Raw genomic sequence first — 18,043 nt, 5'->3', positions numbered from 1 at the left:
CAGCCTTCCTGATAGCTTTGTAAGTAATTAATCCACTACTCTTTCTAATGTATATTTACATTTTCAGTGAGATTTATTCTTTCATGTGTGTTCTTATTACTAATTAGCAGCCTTTCTTTTCAGCTTAAAGAAGTCCCTTTAACATTTCTTGTAGGGCCAGTTTAGTGGTTATGAAGAATTTAACTTTTGCTTGTCTGGAAAATTCTTTCTCTCTCCTTCACTCTGAATAATAACTTTTCTGGGTAAAGTATTATTAGTTGGAAGTTTTTTTCTTTTAGCACTTTGAATATATGTTCCACTCCCTTCTGGCCTGCAGAGTTTTTGCTGAAACATCTGCTGATAGGCTTATGGAGGTTTCCTTATATGTAACAAGTTGTTTTTGTCTTGCTGCTTTTAATAGTCTCTCTCTTGGCATTTTAGTTATAATGTGTCTTTTTGGATTCCTTGCTTGGAAGTCTCTGGCCTTTCTAGATCTGGATGTTTGTTTCCTTCTCTGTTAAGGATGTTTTCAGCCTTTATTTTTTCAAATAAGACTTTTACCCATCTCTATTCTTTTTCTGGCGGAGAAGGCAATGGCACCCCACTCCCGTACTCTTGCCTGGAAAATCCCATGGATGGAGGAGCCTGGTAGGCTACAGTCCATGGGGTTGCTAAGAGTCGGACACGACTGAGCGACTTCCCTTTCACTTTTCCCTTTCATGCACTGGAGAAGGAAATGGCAACCCACTCCAGTGTTCTTGCCTGGAGAATCCTAGGGACGGCAAAGCCTGGTGAGCTGCCGTCTGTGGGGTCACACAGAGTCGGACACGACTGAAGCGACTTAGCAGCAGCAGCAACAGCATTCTTTTTCTGGGAGCTGTATGATGTGAATATTAGTCCATTTGATGCTGTCCCATAAATTCTTTAAGCTATTTTCACTTTTTTTCATTCTGTTCCCCTTATGCTGCTCTGATTGGGTGAATTCTACTAGCTTGTCTTTGAATTAACTGATCTTTTATTCTGCTTCATTTAGTGTGCTTTTGAACTCTTCTAGTATATTTTTCACTTCTGTTATGTTTTTCAGCTCCATGACTTCTGTTTGCTATGCTTGTATCTCTTTGTGGAAGTTCTCCCTGTGTTCATATATTCTTCCCAGTTCAGTGAACATCTTTATGACCATTACTTTTAAGTTTTCACCAGGTAAATTATTTATCTCTGACTCATTAAAGTTTTTTTTTAATACATATTTTAGCTTGTTTTTTCATATAATCAACTCTGGATTGTCTAGGCAGCTTGACTGAATTTGCTTCATGTCTGGGGATGTGCTGACTGATGTAGGTTGACATAAGTTAGAATGACAACAGTAACTAGACTGTTCACCTTTCTTCCTAGTCTTTAGCAGGCCACTTTGGGTCTGTTGTGGCATGGCGGAAGTACACAAAGCAGGCAGAAATAATGAAGCAATTTTTAAAGCCCCTGTTGTATACTTTCTGCTAGTATATTCATGGACTAAAACAGATCACATGATTGAGCCTAGGGAGATGGTGGGAGGAGAGAATTATAAACTTACATAGCATAGGGCCTAGATATATGAAAGGATGAATAATTGGGTCCATTTGCAATCTACCTTAGAAAACGTCAGTTTCACTTCTTCATGTAAGTGTTCATGACAGTAGATATTCATCAAGCACACAGTATATACTTAACATGTTTCATTTAATTTGTACAGTCAGCCTGCAAATAGTGTGATTGCTTTTTTTTTAAAAAACCATGAAGAACAGAGAATTAGAATGATTAAATAATAAATGTGATGGAACTGGTAATTTGAATCTGGGAGTATCTGACTTCAGAGCTTATAGGCTTTTAGATAATTGTAATCATGTAAATTAGATTTTTAGTTTTTTCCCTAAGTTTTTTCTCCCTTATTTTGGTGAATAAGGATGTATTTGTTTTATCAAGTATTCTGTACTGCATGTTTTGTTTTTGTCTTCTCAGAATCTTTTCCTTTCTTTTTTGGCAGCTGTACCTTGGCTTACCTTTAGGGAGCCACTTTTCCTAACAAATATTCTTGAGTTCAGTGAGGTTTGAATGAATCTGACTCACTCAATTCTGTGACTTATGCCTGGCTGTTGGTCACAGTGAGTGGGGATCAGCCTTGAGACTGGCTGGTGGCATTCTTGGGAAAGATCTCTTTTTCTCTGGGGTAGCTAAGCTACTAGCCTATGAGCAGGAAGCACCTACCGTGAGGGGATGTCCTGCCTGCAAGTGAAGTGTTGTTCTTCTGTGCGAGACAGACACAGTGATGGATGGGGAGAGAAATATATCTTTGCATTTGGATCCAACTGTTTATGAAGGGAGTTCTAAAAACCCTACTTGAGAGTCAATAACTATCCTTTTTTGCTCAGACCTATTTAGTTTGGGTTTTTATCACTTACAGCCAGAAGTCCTTACTAAAGTAACAGTTTTTTTTTTTTTTAAGTTCTAGAAACACTATATTTTTCTAAGGGGAACAGAACATTAGTAGCTTGCTATGGGTAAGCAATGTAAAAGCTAGATTCTCTGGCCTTATGGAAATGGGGAGGGATGATTTGACTGGGAAGATACTGTACAGAAAGGAACATAACAAAATCTAGCATGGGGAGGATTTAGTAAGTTGAGAAAATAGACTCACTCCTGTAAGACATTCACTCCTTTCATTCTTTCTTAGTGAATTCTTCAGTAACCTTCTTAAGTACCAAGTACAGTGTTAATATAGAGTGCCCATCTGGGTGTTAAAGAGTTCATTTTATTTTGCATTTTTGGCTGTTTCTGTTTTACACTTTTTACTAAGAAACAGCATTATAATTATTGGTTCATGATATCAGGTCAGCCCACAAACATGATTGAAGTAGACTGAAGAACTTAAGTAATATATTCTTGAAATAAAAAGAACAGACATCTGTTTCCAACACCATCTCCTATACCTTATTATCTGAAAATTTTGAGATCTTAAATTCCAATATACCATAATCCCTGCATGTTTTTATATCTGTTATCGCATGTAATTTAATCTTCATAATAACTTCAATAGGTGGGTATTCTTTTAATTTTACAAGTGGAAAAACAACTGTGCAGATTGATGCTACTACAGATTTATGCTGTCCAGCCTTAGCTGGACTCTCAGCACAGGGAATTCTTTTGTGTATTCTCGGTCAGTTTCTGTAGTTTAATCACCATGGTTCTCTTTTAGTCCCTGTGCACTCTCATTTCTCACTCAGCTAATGATAGTGTCACCTACAGAGCAATGAAGTTTGAGGCTATGAATGTGACTATTTCCCCAACATTCTCCTCACTCCTAGGACTACTTGGGAAACTTGAGACAAATACCTATCTAAAACTTTGTTTCAAAATATTGACTTTGAGATATCTATAAAGTTTGAAAATTTGGGGTCCTGCCTCAGATTTGCTGAATCATAGTCTTCTTACATGGGGCATAGGAATCAATTTTTAACAAGTATCTCAAGTGAGTCTTCTTATATTCCCCGGAGTTGAAAAACCACAGACATTTAGAATAAAGTTACTATAAGGAGCATGTAAGACCCTTATTAATTATCCCAGTCTCCTTAACCTTTCTCTGTATATGCTGCCCAGTCCCTGCTCTCTGATTTCTCCAGTGCTCTGACCACAAAATACAGGTCACTCTTTTTCTAGTGTGCAAACATTGTACTACTTTATTTACCTTCTTATCTTTCTTTCTCTAATTCTGCTTCTTCTGGCTTGCAGAACTCTTGAAGTCAGCGACCATGTCACATTTTTCTTTGTATTTTAAGTACTTGGCAAGTGACTGGCACATAGTGGATGCTCAGTAAATATTTGTGGAAAGGTAGAAAACTGTACTTTGAATTAATACAATGAAATTGAGTAGGAGATAGTGTACTATTTAAGTGACTCGAGTTATTTAAGGAAAAACAAAATTAGTATGAGAAAGAAGGAGTGCAGACATTTTGAACATAATTTATGGTACCTTCAATAGCTTTAACACAGTGATTTTTAAGAGTAGTTGGGTGGGTCAAGAATCACTTTATTACTAGCTACTAGAGACTGATTTTCTGTGCATGTGAATTTTGTGGCAAGACAAGTATGACCCAACAGATAAAACATTATTTCTGTATTTTGTCTTGTTTCACTTCAAAATGTAATCTTTTCCTTTGTATTCAGAATGTATGTATTACTTTTGAGTTTTCTGAAGTATCAGCAAAAGGAGTAGGAAAGGGCTGGACATTTTCCAGAGACAGATGGGTAAAAGTTGGAGGTGTGCAACAGGTAGAAAAAGAAGAGTATTTAGAGTAAAAAATACTTGTTTTTTCAAAAAGTCCAGAAACATTTTTTTTTAATAATATACTGTGTGTGTGTGACACAGTTTGCTTGAGATAGAAACAAATGAATCATGAACAATGATAGCCATATTAAAAGGCAGGACTATCACGAATGTTCTCGAAGTGGTGATATGGCAAGAAAGAGATATTTCAGTATGACTTTGTTCCACTCTAGCGAGCATATAGTGATGGTGGACCATGTGGAGTGTCTTTGGATAGGAAAAGATTTTTTGAACGCTTTATTTTTAAATATTGATACTTAGGTTTTTATAACTCTGAGAGTTCCTTAATATTCTTTATATTTTGCTGTGAGGAGTTCACAGAGTCATACTTTAACAAACATGAATGAATTTGTTTATAACATTTAGATTTTAAAACCCTTATGGCAGATGCCGTGATGAACAGAGAATTGACATGAATATAAGCTATTCTTTGTCTGCTGGCTCTTCCAGTCTGTTTGACAAGTTTGAGAAAATGACTGAAAAAAGTGAGGCCTTGTTTTCAGTTGTATAACTGTATTTTGCCAGTAACTATCAGAGCTCGTTTTCTGTTGCAAGTTCAGAAACCCAATTCAAATTAATCAAAGTCAAAAAGGTCATTAAAAAAAAAAGTCGTTTTGTAGGTTTATAAACAGGACATTAACAGAGTAAAGCTAAAGCTAGGTTCTGATATGACTGGATCCAGAAGTCTTACTTATGTCATCAGAAATATCTCCTTATCTCCATCTTTAAGCATTCCTTTCTCCTTTGGCTTCCTTTTTGGGCAGGTATGATGGTAAAGATAATCAATGGCAAGTTTAGAGTTAAATAATTTTTAAAATCCACATTGTCTCTTCCTGTATAGCACTAGCCAGATTGGGAGGATGGAAGGATTCATGGCCAGGCTTAGGTTATGTGGCCTATCCCTGAACCAGTCACTGAGGCCCGTGGAGTGTGATGCTCTGACCCAACCAGTGACAGATCCCTAACTTTGGAAAGAGGCTTTAATTTAGCCCTACCTTTTGGCTTGAAGGAGGAGCAGACTGACTCTTCAAAAGAAACTTGGATGCTATTACCTAGGAAAGGGAAGTGTGGATACTGGTTAAGCAAAACCTGGAAATATTCCACACATGATTCTAGGTGGTCTACTTTTGAAGAATTTGACTTATTCGGACCATGTTATGAGTTGAATTGTGTCTCCCAGAAAGATATATTGATAAGTCCTAACTCCTAGTGAATGTGCCTTTATTTGGAAATAAAGTGTTTGCAGTTGTAATCAAGTTAAGATGAGATCATTCTAGATTAGGGTGAGCCCTAGTCCAGTAACTGGTATTCCTGTAGGAAGAGGGAAATTTGGATACAGACAGGGAAGTTGGCCACGTGAAGACAGAGGCACAGGTTGGAGTTATACTTTGACAAGCCAAGGAACACCATGGGATTGCTGGCAACCACCGGACTCTGCAGAGGCAAGGAAGGATTCGTCCTTAGAGCTTTTGGAGGGAACTTAGACCTGCCAACATCTTCTAGTCTCCAGAACTATGAGGGAGTATATTTCAGCTATTTTAAGCCACCTAGTTTGTGGTAATGTTACAGCAGATCTGGGAAACTAATACAGACTGTATTTGCTACATATAAAGTTTTTTATTTAGCTCATCCTCTTAAACTGCTGCTCATAGTTTTCCCAATAAATGTCTTTTACATTAAAATGGACTTTATGGTGATTTAGGATATCCCTGGAATTTATGGGCTTGGCATTTTAAAGTATATATTAATAATATTATTGTGACATGATAGTTTGTGATTGATTGTATTTATTGAACTCTGCATTTTTTAGTCTAGTTATAGTATGGTTGAAGCCATAATCCTTGTTGATGAACAACTAAACGGTTATTTCGGTGTGCTTGACTCCCAAATAGCACAATGCCATGTGACAACCAGTAGCAGAAATAGTTAAAGTGAAAAACCATGTTCCTGTGTCCGTATGTTCCAGTAGCCTAAATAAGAAAGAATATGTCTAGGGCAACTGGCTATTGAAGTGGTAACCTTAAGCAAACTTTTAAGAGTATCTTTGGGCTCTTATTCATTTTTTGCAGAGACAGTACCTTCAGGGTTTGGTTAAACTTTGAAAAAAATATGGTCTTTGAATTTTCTTCTATCTTCTAATATAAGGAAGTTGGATATTCTCTTTGGGTACTGTATTCTTACTCAAAAACCTTTGTGGTATGAAAATTCATTTTTGAGGAACTTTAAAGAATTGATTGGAAAAATAGTTGGAGGAACCTGTGTAAGCACTTCTAAATATATATTCCTCCCTATATTCACTAAAATAAAATAGAATTAATAAAGAAATTGTCATATCTTACATTATATATGGTAAGCACAGTACAGTTTTCATTATGAATATTGTTGAAGTGTTATGTAAATTTTTAAGTTTAATAATTTCTCAATTTAAAACTCAAAAGTTTATTTTTAGAGTGTAACAATGAGAAATCTTGCCTCCACTCATTTCCCATGTATTCTAGTTTTACTTTTTTCCTGTAACCATTTTTAGTATGTATTCTTTAGTGTTTTTGTGTAAAAATGAAAACAGATGTTAGTATTTTTCTTTTTTCCCCCTTTCTTACATGTAATGATACATACAGAACACCTTCTTGTGTACCTTACTTTTTTCACTTAATGTGTCCTAGCTGTCTTTCCATATCAGTGTTTAAAGAGCACCGTCATTCTTTTTCACAGCTTCATTGTATTCCATTGTGTGGATGTGTACTGTAATATATTAAACTAGGTGGTTGTTAAACATTTGAATTTTCACTTTTCACTAACTATGCTGCAGTGAATAATGTTGTATGTGTACTGTCACTGCAGAACTATTCACAATGGCCAAGACATGGCTGGGTGAATGGATAAAGAATATGTGGTACATATATGCAATGGAATATTACTCAGCCATTAAAAAAACTGGCATGTATCTAACAGAAGCAGAAGATATTAAGAAGAGGTGGCAAGAATACACAGAAGAACTGTGTAGGATACACTCCCAGAAATGGTATTACTGCTGCTGCTGCTAAGTTGCTTCAGTCGTGTCTGACTCTGTGCGACCCCATAGACGGCAGCCCACCAGGCTCCTCCGTCCCTGGGATTCTCCAGGCAAGAACACTGGAGTGGGGTGCCATTTCCTTCTCCAATGCATGAAAGTGAAAAGTGAAAGTGAAGTCACTCAGTCGTGTCCGACTCTTAGCGACCCCATGGACTGTAGCCTACCAGGCTCCTCTGTCCATGGGATTTTCCAGGCAAGAATACTGGAATGGAGTGCCATTTCCTTCTCCATGGTATTACTGAGTTAAAGGTAAAATGTATTTGTAATTTTGCTAGATACTGCGAACTTGCTCTCTACACAGGTGATAATAATTTTGTATTCTGTCCATCATTGTAGGAGAGTGCTGTTAGGAGAATGTATTCCCACAAACTTAGCAATATGGTATTGTATTTGACTTGTGGATTTTTGCAAATCTGATAGATAAGAAATATTCTCAGTGTAGTTTTCATTAGCTTTCTCTTTGTCAGTGAAGTTGATTCTCTTATTTTTAACAACATTTGCATTTATATTTGATCTTGAATCACCTCGTGCGGTGATGGTTGTGATACATTGCCATGGTGAAAGTAGTAATAATATTTTAATAGGAAAGGAAAAGGAGGTGATGATTGTTATTAGAAAAAAGACTTCTGGATCCTCTCCCTTCAACTCATGAATTTTTGTATAATTCAGGATTGGTTCTGAAAGTTCAGATGCTTTGCTATTACCGCTTTAGGAGGCCTGCAGTGTGTGATTGGCACAGCAGAGCCATTCAGGTTTTCTGAGCATTCCTTTTGTATGCTTTCAAGGAAACATAGATTGTTGTCATGCAGTCTCTTTAACCTGCTTCACAGGATTGTAGAAAATTGTTCAAATCTTGCTGGAGGTCTAGTCTTTTATTCACTCTAGGTGTTTGGAAAGTAGACTCTTACCTAGTTGGTGTAAGTTGGTTTCTCCAAATGTTTTTGCTTTCATTTAGTAAGTTCTACAGAATGCTAGATGCCTTCTTTTATGGTGGTGTTTGTCTCCAGCTTGCCTGTTTTATCTGTTGTTTTTGGCACTTTCCTTCTTTCAGAATCAGTTAGCATTCTGTTTACTGAATGTTGGGGGAACAGTTTTGAGCTTTTTAGTAATCATGTCACTGCTGCACTCTGACCTGAAACCCTTTTCCCTAAGCAGTTATGTTTCTGTAGCTATTAATGCCATTAAATACTGTCTTGGCATTAGTTTATGAATATTATTATTTAATTATTTAAAATCTGATATCTTACAAATTATAGGAGAAGTATATAATAGAGCATACAACAGATTAAAGGTAATATGAATAAATGTGCCCAGTTATGAAGGGAACAGCAGGCAGAATAAGGGTAGAAACTGATGACTCACAGAACAGTCCTGTATTCTAAGAACCAAGTTGATAAAGTAGATATTCAGTGACTCATAGATACTGATTCAAAATGTCATCTGTCAAATAAAGGTATATTGACTTATAATGGACTTCTCAAGTAAGGACAACCTCTTTGCTTTGGGAGCAGCCTTTGTTTAGATGGTTTGGTTGAATTGCATTTTTAATTTATTCATTCTGCTAAATGTTCTGTGAACATTTATGCTAACTACTAAGCACAGTACTAGATGGAGGGATGCAGTGGTGTTCTTGTTCACGTGTAACTTAGAGTCTATTGGGAGAAATAGGGCTGTTAATCAATAAGAAACCTGTAACGAACTGCCCAGTGAGAGAAGAGCTCTGCAAGGAGACATTGTTCTCACTGTATGTGTAATTGTGTTCGTGGAGGGGGACAGATTGAAGAAACAGAAATTCAGAAGAATTTCCAAGAAACTTTTATTTAAGAAGTGAAAAACGAATGAGTTAACTAACTAATCTGGGGAAGGAGGAGAAGAAGAGAAGTAGGTTGAGAGAATTCTTTCAGACAGGGTATCAGAGGGTGTTTTCAGAAGACAAAAAGAAAATAGACCATGGTTTCCATGTTAGGATTCTGATTCATATAAACATATTTCCTTTTCACCACTTGGTGACATTTAAACATGTTTTGTATGTGTGCTTACTTGCTCAGTCATGTCCAACTCTTTGCAACCCCGTGGACTATAGTCCACCAGACTCCTTTATTCATGGGATTCTCTAGGCAAGTATACTGGAGTGGGATAGCCATTCCCTTCTCCGGGAGATCTTCCTGACTCAGGAATTGAACCCCAGTCCCATGCATTAACTAGGCTCAATTTTGGTTGTGGAGTATTCTTTGACTGTTTTTTTTTTTTTTTTAATTAGAGAAACTGGGGCATTCCTTGGTGGTGCAGTGGTTAAGAATCCACTTGCAACGCAGGGGACACAGGTTCTGTGCCTTTTGGGGAACTGAGATTCCACATGCTGCAGGGTAACTAAGCCTGTGCGCTGCTACTGAGTCCGTGCACCACAGCTCGAGAGCCTGTGTGCTGCAATGATAAGATCCCATAGGATGCAGTGAAGATCCTGTGTGCTGCAACTGAGACCCACCTCTGCCAAATAAATAATAAATAAAATTAGGGAATCTGATACATGTGAAAAGGGGGGTGAGTACTGGATGTGAGGAAGAAAATATGTTGTGTACTCAGGCACTGAATATTTCTGTAAATGGACAGTTGTATGGTCACTTCCCTTAGAGAAGCTTGAAGGCATTACTTATTTGGCAGGTATTCTTGTCTTACCATCTTCTCTTTCCAAGTTCAAATAGGAGTGATTTTTTTTTAAACCACCATTTTAAATTGAGATATAATTAAAATGCACAGTTCTTAAGTTTTGACAGTTGTGTCTACCCCCTGTGACCTCCATCCAAAACAAGATGAAGAACTTTCTGAAAAGTTTACTCCTGTCCATTTCCCGCCAGTTGTTCACCACCATAATAACTGATTTCTATCACATTTATTAGTGTTGCCTACATCCTAGATTTCATATAAAAGAATCATACAGTGTGTATTCTTTTGTGTCTGGCTTCTTTTCTGTAAGCAGATATTTGTGTGTGTTGTTATATTCATTCCTTTTTAAAGTGAATTTATTGAGATATAACTCATGTAGCAAATAATTCACCTGTTCACTGTGTACAAGTCAATGACTTTTAGTATATTCATAGAGTTGTGTAACGATTACCACATTCAGATGTTAGAACATTTTTGTCACCGCAATGGGTATCATTATATTCAGTTTACAGAATAGAACCCATACCCATTTAGCAGTCACTTCTTGTCTTGTCCCCTATCTTTTGAATCCTCCAGCCATAGACAGTTATTTATTTACTGTGTCTCTGCAGATTTGCGTATTCCGGACATTATTAGTTCATTTTTTATTGCTAAGTGGTATTCCATTGTGTAGACTTACTAAAATTTATCTGTTTTATTGCTGATGGACATTTGGGTTTTGTTTCCAATTTGGGGTTACTATAAATAAAGCTACTCCATAAGCACTTTTGTATAAGTGTTTTTGTTTCTGCTGAGTGAATCTCTAAGGGGATTGCCATGATAGTTGGTTCATTGTTGAACTATGAAATGACTCCCTGCAGGCATAGGCAGGGAAGAATAACTGCTTTTAGGAGATATAAGTTACAAAAACAACAGTAGCAGCAACCAAATTCAGTAACTTTCAAAAGTCACAATACCTGCCATTTCATAGAGCTCAAGATAGAATCATGGTTCTCTCAAGTCACTTCCTCCCCAAGAAGTTTTGTCACTTTTGGTAGTCTTTAATGGACCCAAGTAGTCTGTGCCACACAGAATCAGACCTTCTCACCAGTAAGACATGTGAAATAAGAACTGCCCCTAAACTTGCCCTGTCATTTGCCCTCCAAAAGTGGTCTCACCGTCTGTAGCTAACTCACATTCTGCGTCTGATAGTCCAGATAGCTGGAATTCAGTGTGAACTCTGTTGTTCATACACATGTGGCTTACATCGTAACTTCAGTGTCAGTAGCAAGTTTTTCTGAGCCTGCAGAAATTTCAGAGAGGGTGGAACAGGTTACCATCAGCATCAGCAGCCATAATTTAGGTTTTGTTACATCATGGAGTCTTTAGAAAACCAGCCTTTTGGTTGACTGGGAGACATTCATGAGCTTTCATGAACCTCTCTTGCTTGTGGAAAAGACAGCATGGGGCATTTCATGACCCTGAAGGAATTTTGTTGAAAATTTACTGAGTGTAAGTCTTTACTAAAGCGGAAAACTTTCCAGATAGTCTAGGAATCTTTGTTGCTAAGCATATCTGTATCCTCCCATGTGATAAAACTGTTAGGCATTTGGTCCCTTTTAGTAGAGATTAGTATGCTGACATCTCAAATCTTGCAAGAGGCCTGCAAGTTTTCGTCACTTTATAAAAGTTTCTATCACTTCTATATACTCCATCATTGAAGATTCTTTATGATTCTTGCCTTCTGTATTGCATCCAATATTTGACTCACACTGCCAATGTAATTTTTCTGAAACATGCCATTATCCTGTCAGAAATCCTTCAGTGGTTCCCCATCTTCTTCAGGATAAAATCCAGACTTTTATAGCATGGCTTTCCAGGAGCATTTTAGCCTACTGCTTACAGTTTTACCTAATTTATCTCCATATCCCAATAATCAACATGGTAATAGCTAACATTTATATAGTACTTACTTTAAATGCCAAGCACTGGCCTAGGCCATCATAATAAACTGTCTGTAATTCTAGAAATAGATCATGTACTCCCATTTCATACCTTTTGCTCACTCTACCCTAGTCTCTTCATCTATATAATAATGCCTACTTGTTCTTTCAGATTCCATTCAGACATCACTTCTTAGAAGCTCAATTCCAAAATTCATTTTCTGCATCCCACCTCCACTCCTCACCTCTTAAAATTGTTCTGAGATGTCAGAGCAATGCATGTATAATATCTAGAACTGAGCAAAACACAGTTTTTCCTCCCTATGCTACATCTTCTTTTTAGCAAGTATGGTTCAGTAGGAGTGACTTGCCCTAGTTTAAGGGCAGAGAGAACAAGATTTATGACTATTCACAATCAGCATCACCTTCTCAAACTCTGTGTTTGAAAACACTTGGGTCCAGAGGCGAAATTCTTGGTCTGGTAATATAGTGAGATAGTCCTTGCCTTTGAAAATCCCAGATTCTAGTGGGAATAGACAGACTTACAAACAGCTGATTATATCCAGCTAGGTCAGAGGTTTAAACATTAAACGAAAAAAAGCCATAAAAGAATTAGAAGAAGCCTAGGCAACTTTTTTCTGTCTTTGGATTTGGAAAGGCTGAAGGATCTAAGCTGTGAACTATAAAGGAAATGATTGCTTTATTTAAAAATGTATTTTACATGATAAAAAAATTCCATAAAATAAAGCAAATAGAAGAATAAGATTGTAGTTTTTATTAATACATAACCTCTAACCTCTGCCATATATTAAAATGAACTTGTAACATTCAGAAAGCAAAAAGGATTAACAACCCACTAGAAAAGTGGATAGAAAATGAATAGAGAAGAAAATGAAAATGATTTCACAGAGAAGTCAGAGACATCAGTAAACATGAAAATTGTTCAAGATTAATTCTAATTGAGGAATTGCAAATTTATTTATTTTTAAAATAATTTTATTTATTTATTTACTTTTGGCTCTGCTGGGTCATTGTTGCTGCACAGGCTTTTCTCCAGTTGTGGCAAGCGGGAGCTACTCGCTAGTTGGGGGCTTCTCATTGCTGTGGCTGCTCCTGTTGTGTTCCACAACAAGAACACTCTAGGATGCATGGGCTTCAGTAGTTGTGGCTCTGGGGCTCTTGAGCACAAGCTCTATAGTTTGTGGCACATAAACTTTTAATTCCTCTGTAACATGTAGAATCTTTCTGAACAAGGTTTGAACCGTGTCTCCTGCATTGGCAGGTGCATTCTTTACAACTGAGCCACTAGGGAAGCCCATGAATTGCAAATTAAAATCTTCTGACTATCATGTTGAGGTAAGTTGTGTCAAAAGTTCACAAAGCCATCTTAAAGGTGCTTATGCTGGCCTAAGATGAAAAAGTTGAATATAAGGAAAAAGTAAGGACTGCAATAGATTGAACTGTATTAAATAAGTAAAATTCAAACAGTTCATAATGATATTTTTAAAATAAAAAAGGAAAAATAACTTGATCACGTTTGGATATTTCAAATGTGTCAACTCATTATTATGAAAATTTATACATAGAAGCATGTATTTTGTTGCAAAGTGTATTTCAGAGTAACCAAAGAGTCAATAGTGGAAAGCTCTTGATCAAAGAAGTTCAGTTAATAAATGAGGAAGGTATGAAAGTATTAGAAAGGTCACCATTTTGTGCCCATAATACAATAGTAGGTCTAGACAGATTATTGATGTATGCTAAAAGTATTAGGAGAAAGTTGTTAGGTAACTAATGATGGGTTCAAGTGAATATTCTAAATTCACTGATCAATCTTAGCATGACTAAAAGTAGAAAAGACAGATGTTATATGTCTCTTGATTGGATAATATTGGAATGGCACAGGACTACTTGTGAAGTATTCTACCCTAAAAAAGTTAACCTGAATCTAATTATATAAAGTAACAGAGGACAGATGATGTAAGGTTTATTAGGTTGTTGTGAGGACTTTGGCTTTCTGGTGTGGGTGTGAGAGATGTTGCTAATAGCCGATTTCCCCCATAGCTCACCTAGTACTTCGAGTAGTTTGGCTGCATTCTGTACAGTCAAACCTGATTTTATTTTCTTTATTTTTTACAGCAGTTTAAGGTTCACAGCGAAATAGAGGGGAAGATAGAACTTTGGCTTTTACTATTAATAGTAAAGTTAGGTGCATTCTAGGTTTTTGAGCAGAATGATCTGGCTAAGTTTTAACAAACTACCTGACTGCTATGTCGAGAATAGGCCAGGAGAAGGGGGAGCAGGAGTATTAGCATAGATGCCAAGGTGGGAGATTTTGTGTTAGTCCAGGTGATATGTGAAGGTTGCTTGTACTGTATACTAGTAGAGGAAGGGACAAGTGCTTAGAACTGTAAATACATTAAGTTGGCAGAAGATTGGTTAGGATTAGTAGAGACAACATGATTTCTGATTTAATGAGGGGCATGAGAGAAAGGAGATAAGGAGAACCATAAAGGTTTTGGTTCAAGCAATTCAAAGTGCATTATTTCCTTTAGAAGGGGTTGACAGAGGATGAGATGGTTGGATGGCATCACTGACTCGATGGACATGAGTTTGAGCAAGCTCTGGGAGTTCGTGATAGACAGGGAAACCTGGTGTGCTGCAGTCCATGGGGTCGCAAAGAGTCAGACATGACTGAGTGACTGAACTGAATTGGACCTTTAACCAGGGTGGGAAAGACTGTGAGTGAGCAGATTTGGAAGAGAAGATAAAGAATTCAGTTTTGAAAATCTTCCACTTAACAACTACTTATTGTAAATGTAGTACTGCTGAATATTAAGAACCAAGGATATGAGACAGTTGCCATGAGAAGGCCTTTCATTACTCCTTAACTATGAGTTCTCGCTCATGAGCTTGACATTGTCTCTGTATTTTTTTGTTTGTTTAGTTTTTCCATTTAAGATTTATGCATATAATACCTACTTTGTGCCAGATACTATTCTCTCAAATTCCTAAAGTACTATTTTTTTTTTTAATCCTCATATAAACCTTGTGAGATAACTATTGCCTATTTTACAGATGAAGCACTGAGAAATTAAGGAACTTGCCAAAGGTCACATAGCTAGAAAAGGTACAGTTATATCTCATACTCCTAAGTCCTAGGTTTAGTTCCTGAGTAAATGTGACTCAGATAAAGTGAGCCTGTGAGGCTGCAAAACAAGCACGTGTGCTCAGTTGTGTCTGACTCTTCATGACCCCATGGACGTAGCCTGCCAGGGTCCTCTGTCCATGGAATTTTTCCAGGCAAGAATACTGCAGCGTGTTGCCATTTCCTTCTCCAGGGATCAAACCTGCATTTCCTGCATTGGCAGGCAGATTCTTTACCACGGTGCCACCTGGGAAGCCACTTGAGGCTGCAAATGCTGATACAAAAAGCCCTAGAAATTACGTCTCAAGGTGCTTTTGACCAAGGCAGGTTTTTACGTGAATCCTTTTAACATCTTAAAAAGGTATATTTATTTGGCTGCATCAGATCTTAGTTGTGGCACTCAGGATTTTTGTTGTATTGTGCAGGATCTTTCATTGTGGCACATGGACTCTAGTTATGGCATGCAGGCTCAGTAGTTGTACCATGAGGGCTTAGTTGCTCCATGACGTGTGGGATCTTAGTTCCTCAACCAGGGATCAAACCTGTGTCACCTGCGTTGCAAGGTGGATTGTTCACCACTGGACTACCAGGGAAATTCCTTTGTGAGACCTTCTTGAATGTAATGGTTATCTAAGTAGGAAAATATCAATACTGCATTCTTATGCATTCCTTAACATAATAAAGGCCATATATGACAATCTCACAGCTAACATCATACTCACAAAGGAAAAGCTGGAAGCATTTCTTTTAAGATCAGAAACAAGACAGGGATGCTCACTCTCACCACTTTTATTCTGTATGTATTGGAAGTCCTTGCCACAGCAATTAGACGAGAAAAGGAAAAGAATTTCAAATTGGAAAGAAGTAAAACTGTCACTGTTTGCAGATGGTATGATACTATACATAGAAAATCCTAAAGATGCCACCAAAAAGGCACTAGAGCTCATCTATGAATTTGGTAAAGTTGCAAAATTAACATACAGAAATCTGTTGCGTTCCTATACAATAACAATGAAATATCAGAAAGAGAAATTAGTGAAACAATCCTATTTACCAACCATATCAAGAAGAATAAAATACTTAGGAATAAACCTCTACCTAAAGAGGTTAAAGACATGTGCTTGAAAAACAGTGACACTGTTGAAAGAAATTAAAGATGAGACAAACAGATATAAGGATACATCACATTAATGGATTGGAAGAATTAGAATTGTTAAAATGGCCATACTACCCAAGGCAATCTACAGTTTCAATGCAGTCTCCATCAAAATACCAAGGATATTTTTCACAGAACTAGAACAAATAATTTAAAAATTTGTATGGAAACAGAAAAGATTGCCAATAAAACAATCTTGAGAAAGAAGAGTAACACTGAAGAAATCATGCTCCCTGACTTCAGACTGTATTACAAAGCTGCAGTAATCAGACAGTATGATATTGACACAAAAACAGACACGTAGACGTATGGAACAAAATAGAAAGCCCAGAAATAAATCTACGTACTTATGGTCAGTTAATATATTGACAATGGAGGCAGGAATATGCAATGTAAAAAGTCTCTTCAGTAAGTGGTGCTGGGAAAACTGGACAGCTCCATGTAAAAAGAATGAAATTAGAATATTCTCTAAACCATACGTAGACCCCAAATGGATTAAAGACCTAAATGTAAGGCTGGAAACCATAGAATTCCAGAAGAAAACATAGAACATTCTTTGACATAATTCATAGCAGTATGTGTGTGTGTATAATTTTGATCTGTCTCCTAAGTCAGGGAAACAAAAGCAAAAATTTTCCTGGAGGCTCAGATGGTAAAGAATCTGCCTGCACTGTTGGAGACCCAGTTTTGATTCCTGGGTTGGTAAGATCCAGCGTAGAAGGGCTTGGTTACCCACACCAGTATTTTTGCCTGGAGAATTCCATGGGCAGAGAAGCTTGGCAGGCTATACAGCCTATGGGGTCGCAGAGTTGGACGCAACAAACACTTTCAAATAAGACCTAATTAAACTTAAAAGCTCTCTCGCACAGCAAAGAAGACTGTTGACAAAACAAAAAGACAGCCTATTGAATGGGAGAAAATATTTGCAGATGATGAACCAATAAGGTTTGAATCCAAAATATATAAACAGCTCATACAACTCAACATCAAAAAAAATTTGATTTAAAAATAGACAGAAGACCAGAATAGACATTTTTCCAAAGAAGACATACAGATATCCAAAAGACAATGAAAAGATGTTCAACATTGTTAATCATTAGAGAAATGTAAATCAAAGCCATAGTGAAACTATTACCTCACAACTGTCAGAATGGCTGGCATCAAAAAGACCACAAATAAAAAATGTTGCTAAAGATTTGAAAAAAAGGGAACCCTTGTACACTATTGGTGGGGAGATAAATTGGTGTAGCCACTATGGAAAACAATATGGAGGTTTCTCAAAAAACTAAGATTAGAACTACTATGTAACCAAGCAGTTCCACTCCTGGGTGTATTAATCTGGAAAAAAAATACTAATTCAAAAAGACACACTCCCTTCCTAGCCATGGAAGAGCATATTCTTGTTTATTGGCAAAGCTGTCACCATTTAATTGGTATCAGATTCTGACTTGCACAAGTAACATTCTTCACTTTAAAAACCTGCAGTGTGCTGGGTTATCGGGCAAACATTAAACTACTGTTCAAATGTTTCTAGGAAGCTGAGCTAATTGTTCCAGTGGATGATGGAAAGCATAACGAGATATACCAAGAAATCCAAAGTGATGTGGGTGAAGTCTGATAGAGCATCCTGCAGTACACTGCCAAATGTGATCTTAAATCTCGTGTATGGTATTTAAATAGAGAATAAATGCGTGCTGCTTTTATTTATATAATAAAAAAAAAAAAAGACACACTCACTCTGATGTTC

At 37.0% G+C, this 18,043-nt stretch overlaps 1 protein-coding gene and 1 non-coding gene across 21 annotated transcripts in view; both read left to right on the top strand.

Annotated features, from left to right (window-relative positions):
- Window positions 1-18,043, top strand: part of LCOR (ligand dependent nuclear receptor corepressor) — a 121,912-nt gene that overhangs the window by 15,691 nt on the left and 88,178 nt on the right. The gene's annotated exons all lie outside the window — the stretch shown is intronic.
- LOC145540042 (small nucleolar RNA SNORA24) lies at window positions 17,625-17,761 on the top strand. The gene has a single exon (XR_014078168.1). It is a non-coding gene; the product is annotated as a small nucleolar RNA SNORA24 (small nucleolar RNA).

Source organism: Giraffa tippelskirchi, chromosome 2 (assembly GCF_054371585.1).
Source record: "Giraffa tippelskirchi isolate mGirTip1 chromosome 2, T2T-mGirTip1v1.2.pri, whole genome shotgun sequence".
In the NCBI taxonomy this organism is placed as follows: domain Eukaryota; kingdom Metazoa; phylum Chordata; class Mammalia; order Artiodactyla; family Giraffidae; genus Giraffa; species Giraffa tippelskirchi.
The sequence above is the reverse complement of the archived record's forward strand: the minus strand, read 5'-3'. Positions and strand labels throughout refer to the sequence as shown.